This window comes from Mesoplodon densirostris, chromosome X (assembly GCF_025265405.1).
Source record: "Mesoplodon densirostris isolate mMesDen1 chromosome X, mMesDen1 primary haplotype, whole genome shotgun sequence".
NCBI classification, from domain to species: Eukaryota; Metazoa; Chordata; class Mammalia; order Artiodactyla; family Ziphiidae; genus Mesoplodon; species Mesoplodon densirostris.
In genome coordinates this window covers 57,444,314-57,450,111 of record NC_082681.1, presented here as the reverse complement: position 1 = coordinate 57,450,111, position 5,798 = coordinate 57,444,314, and the positions used below count along the sequence as shown (strand labels likewise).

The window sequence follows — 5,798 nt, the reverse complement described above, 5'->3', positions numbered from 1 at the left end:
AATGAGAAGATCAGGAGTAATGCAAATAAGAGTACATGAAAAAAAGTGTAAAAATAGCACAATCAGTTTTAGTTTTTGTGAAGTCAAACTTTATGCCTTGGGACGATGACACAGATGTAATCTCCTTACCACATTATTGAGTTCTCATAATGAAAGTTAAGTGAACAATGACATGGTAAGCAGATCATGAAATTCAGGTAGCATGTTGTTGTTGTTTAATATTTTAATGAAATACACTTAAAACTTTAAAACAATGGAAAGTTTGTCCCATAAATGAAATTTCAAAGGCAGGTCCTGAGTGGAAATTAGACACTACGTTGGTAATTACTGGACTCACACAGAATTGAGCACTTCACTTTCACTATAACGTATTTGGAGGATTTGAGGAGAGATGCATTGGAGTCAAAGTATAAGAAATATACATATGATCCAGAAGCTGGGTCTGTTTAGAGATAATTTTTGACATCTTTCAGTAAGCTTGCTGGAACAATTTCTGGGTTTTGGTCATTATTTGCATCTCCAAGGGTAAGTCTTAGGGTCCACTTGAGGATCCAAGCTTGGAAAATCTTCAGAGCTGTTCATCTCAGGGATCTTTTGAATGGTGTTTGCAGTACAGGGAACACCTTTTTCTGCAAAACTCTTGGATCGAGTATAGACTAAATCACACAGAGTGACCTTCTTCATATGCTCCTTCTGTAACTCATGCTTTGGAACAACAGCCAGAATATATTCCTCAAGACTGAGGATGTGATTAATTGCTTTTGTGACTTTATTAGGGAGTCCAGTCACAGTGACAATGTTTGCATCTTGGATTCCTCTAGGAGGGAAAGAGATGTCGACCTGAAATTGATTCATGATTTTATGAATGGCTTTTCCATGGGATCCAATAATGGGGCCATAAACACGATTGTGTAGTGAAATTTGCTTAGTAACAGTTTTTTTCAAACTTTTGCACCATTTCCATTATTGTATCCCGAGCAGCTATGGTGTTCTTTTAATATCCAATTATTGTGATTTCGTCTTGTACCTCATTGCTCCCTTTACTTGGAAAATGGATAGTAACTTTATGCTCTAAACCAATCTGAGCAATAACTAACCCCTTTCAACCAATGATCTTGGGGTACTATTTGGGGTCTACTGTGAACTTGAGCCTGAAATTTCTTAATGACCGATCTTCTATTTCAGTTTGTAAAGCCTTGACTTGTTCTTGTAATCTAGCCTTGGTTTGTTCTACATTTGCAGCAAGGCCAGTGATGGAAATGATATCAGACTCTAATTCAAGTGCTGATACCTGTATATTAACTTCAAACTCATCCATTATCTTGTGTATCCCACTTCCTTTCTGACCAGTGATGTAATGATGTAGATCAAAGGGCACATCTACTTCAGCAGTGACAGGAATTAAAGCCTTAAGGGCTTCCATGGCTGCTTCACACTTTTCCTTTTGGCCTGAGATAAATATGGTGTCACATTTTGTTGGAGAAATAGAAGCAGCTCCTATAGTGCTCTTTTCCCCTTCCTTATTTTCCAGAACAGCTGGCTGTTTATTGGTAAGTGAAATCTCCTCTCTCTCTCTGGGAATTTGATTTAAACACTATAATCTCTAGCAATTTGTCTGATTCGAGAATGCATCGGTCCCATGAAAAAATGAGGGAACTTCTGGGGAATAACACATTTTGTTGCTACTTCATTGTCCAAATCCCCAATAATCTCTTGAATATGTTTATTGTGCTTCTACACAAGGCTTTGCTCCTTTGATTGTGATTTTGTTACTCTGTTTTCCTGAGCATGAAAAGTTAATAATCACACCACCATACTCCTCAGTCATCTCCTGTAACACCTGGCCCCTTTGCATAAAATAGTGCTGGTGATAAATGGGATTTATCAGTATGTTGTCCTCTACCACATTATCTAGATTTGTAATTAAACCATCTAGTTTCTTTTGTGCAGCTTTGACAGCCTTCTCTGTCCCTATAATAGTTAACAAGTCTTGATCCTTGTCCTCAGGGATAGGGAAAATGATACATGCTCTAGTCTCTTCACAGACTTTGGGAACATTGGCTCCATCTTTACTCATGAGGAATTTATGATACTCTGGCTTGACATGGAGGACTACAGAATAACTCTTGGTTTGCTCTTCTACTAGTTGCAGCAGCTTTTTCTTGGCCATCTCCTCATTTTGGTCAGGTCCCCTAATAATGACTCTTTGAAGTCCTGAGTTGTTTTTTGGAAAGTAGATATGGATACTTCCACATTCTTCCATGACTGCACCAATCAAACCATCTTTAGAGTCAATAAAGGATTTGTGTAGATTGGAAGGAATAGAAATTTCCAGTTCTGAAATATTGGCTATATCTTTCTGAATTGAAAGAATCAAATCACGAGCCACTTCACAGTTTGCTGGCTTTCCACTGACGACAATATTTTCTGAGTCGCTATTTGCTAATGAAAGATTAATTTTGGTGTTGCTTGCTGCACAGATTTCTTTGATGTTTGCACCTCCTTTTCCAATGATATTTTTGTGAAGCCTTTTGAAGATGGGAATAGTTATAGAATAGGTACTTTCTACAATGTCTGTCACCACCCTCTCCAAATATTATGTGCATTTTTCTAATTCATTTTTTGGTCCTCTAATTAGTACATTGTCACTTTTTTTTTTGTGCTGGGTCAGGAAAATTAATTAGAACCTCTGGAAATTTCTTACGGATGTCATGTATCCTTTCACCTTTCTGCCCAATGATTGCGTGGTGAAATGTTTGCTCAATGATTAAGTCCTTGTGCTCATTTTCTAAATGAGAAGTAAGTTCAAGAAGTTCTTTCTTGGCCTGTTGCGCACCCTGAGATTCCCCCTCAATTCTGATCTAGTTATTCTTTTCATTTTCAGGTGAAATTAGCACAGAAACTTTATTCCTTTCTTTAATCCCATTTATGATAACACCTTTCTTCCTTGCCAGGAGTTTGTGAAACTTATAGTCAACATTAATCTCTGCGTAATCCATCCTGTTAATTAGATCTTTTACTATGACCTCAATTTGTTCTTTAGCATAATTAACATCTTCTGTCAGCCCTTCTATTGTAATTTTATCTTCTCCAGTAAAATTTATGCAAACTTTTGGCATGTTCTAAACAATTGTAGATATATTACGACCTTTCTTACCAATAACAAATCTGTGAAGTTAGGAAGGTACAGAGATAGAGGAAAGGGTGTAAATTTTGGTATTTGAGTAGGCTTCAGTAAATGCCTTCCTTAAACTTTCAGGCTTACATTGATATGTCACAGAATCTGACATGATCTGTGAGGGTGAGATCTCTATTGAAACTCCAGTTCTTTCCAGGATCTCCTGGATGGAATTAGTTTGGGGACCTATGTACACTTGTGCTGCAACTTCCTCTCCACATCTATGGATGTGGTTTTCTCTGTAGTATTGTCAAAAATCTTCTTTACACAAGCCTGATCCTGATCTAGTTGTTGCTTTTTTCCAGGAAAGCTTATTTGTGTCTGATTGGCACTAGATAGTGAGATGTGGATGTGGTCCTCCATTTCCTGTAGGATTCTGTCAAAAGTTTTATTGCATAGTCCAGCAATGAAAGGATGAAATGCTTTTCCCACATCCAACCTTTCTTCAGCACACTTGTCTTGTTCAGTAGACATAAGTAAGACTTCATGTGGAGCCTTTTTCATGATGTCTTTGGTGCCAATAGTATTGATCCAGGTGCTGTGGTTAACTGGGCATAAGGTCTGAATGTTGGTTGCAGCTTTTTGTTCTATTTCTTGCAGTTTTTCACCAGTCTTGCCTACAGCAAAGCAAATATGTTCTTTGGGAATGGAAGCTGTAGTTAAAACTTGTTTCTTAAAACATGCAAAAATCTCCTTCTGAGCTTCCTTGACTGCTTCTGGCTTACCAGATACTATAGTGTAGAGGCCTTGGTTTTTGACAAAAGTTATTTCTAGGTTAGCACCAGTTCTTTGCATGATGTCTAGATAGAATTTTGCTTTTGTACCTTCCTCAAACAGATTCACATATTGTTTCTCCTCCAGAGGCACATAAAAACCTTGAGTGATGACTGATGTCATGATAAGTTGACTATTATTGCCTGAGGATGCAGCAGGCTCCTGAGCATTTTCCAACAAACTTGGTTTCTCTAGGAGTTCAGTGAATTTATCTTTAGAGGTTGGAGTGTCAAGATCCTCTTCTGAATTTAAAGCAGTAATATCATTATATTTTTGAATGTATCTACTTGTGTGTTCAGTTAAATTTTCTTTGGAATTCATAGTTGATTTTTAATTATTTAGAGGTGTTGCAGCTACATGGTCAGTAGCCAGAAAATTCTTCCTGTAGCTGCCTTTTTGCATATTACTGTGTGGGAAAAATAAATATTTTAAAGATATAATTCTTTTCCAAATTAATCTATAAACTCAAATCAATAAAAATTGAAATCTTAATATTTATAGAACTTGTAAAAATGTCCAAGGTTCATTTATTCTACTGTTATGAGAGTACCAAGATAAGGTTCAAATTATAGGGACTGTGAGGAAACAGCCACCATTTTGTTAAAGAAGAGAAATATATCTTTTGGTTATTCTTATCAGAGTCATCTCAAACCTCATTTTGCCTTACCCAGTGCCATCGTTTTTTGACCTTTAGCACTATTGACTACAAATTATTTTTGGAAAAATATAATTCTCTGTTCTTCAATAATAGCATATTTACAGGGTTTCCTTATTTTTCTTAACAGTTTTTTGAAGAATAATTTATATACTATAAAATTCACATTGTCTATGCATACAATTTAATGATTTTTAGTTAATTTACAGTGCTGTACAGCCATCACAACAACCCAGGCTAAGAACATTTCCATCACCCGAAAGAGCTTCCTCATGCTCATTTGCAGGTAATCCTGTTTCCACACCCAGGCAAAACTAATTTATGTATTTTTCCTCTATAAACTTGTATTTTCTGAACATTAAATAAAAATATTATCAAACAGTATAAGAGGGTCTTTTGTACCTTGATTCTTTGCCTTTACAATCCCCTTTTTGGATTCAACCATATTATAGCATATATCAGTAGTATATTCCTTTTAATTGCTCAACAATGCTTCAATTCTATTTACTTTTACCTTAATGACTGTTGTAACTCAATCTTCTTTCCTGGCTCCAAGACCTCCACTGGGACTCTATATACCCAAGTATTACAGGATGCTCTTTTGGACTCCTTTCTTTGTCTATATTTTTTTCCATATGTGATGTAATTTACACTAATAACATTGAATATCATTGACAGACTGATGATATTCAAATCTAATAATCCAACCCTGAAATGCAATGTGTATATGCATAAACCTTCTTCATATCATCACTTGAATGTCTAATAGTCCTTTCAAATGTAATATATCAAGTGAACTCTTGATTTTGTCCCCAGACTTTCTCCTCTTGGAATATTTTGAAACTCAGAAAATGTCCCCTGGGTTTTCTCCTATTTCTCAGACCAAGTACTTGGCATCATCTTTGACTTCTCACTTTCTCTCACATGACACATGTAAAGTAAGAGCATTCCTGTTAATCTAAGTCTGACCTATTCTCATCATTTCCAAGCTATGTTCCTAGTTTAAGCCAGCAAGTCAATACTGTAACAAGTATTGAATTGCTATACCACTCCTACTCCTGGCTTCTTATGACCTATTTTCTACAAAACATTCAAATAAGAGGTGATGTCAGCATCATTGTGGTATAAAATATTCTTCTTTTTTGTCTCCCTTTTTAAACAATGAATTAAACATCCATCCATGGACAAAAA

At 36.0% G+C, this 5,798-nt stretch overlaps 1 pseudogene; it reads right to left on the bottom strand.

The window, feature by feature from the left end:
• Positions 1–507: 507 nt before the first annotated feature.
• LOC132481606 (vigilin-like) lies at positions 508–4,273 on the bottom strand (annotated as a pseudogene).
• Positions 4,274–5,798: the final 1,525 nt, after the last annotated feature.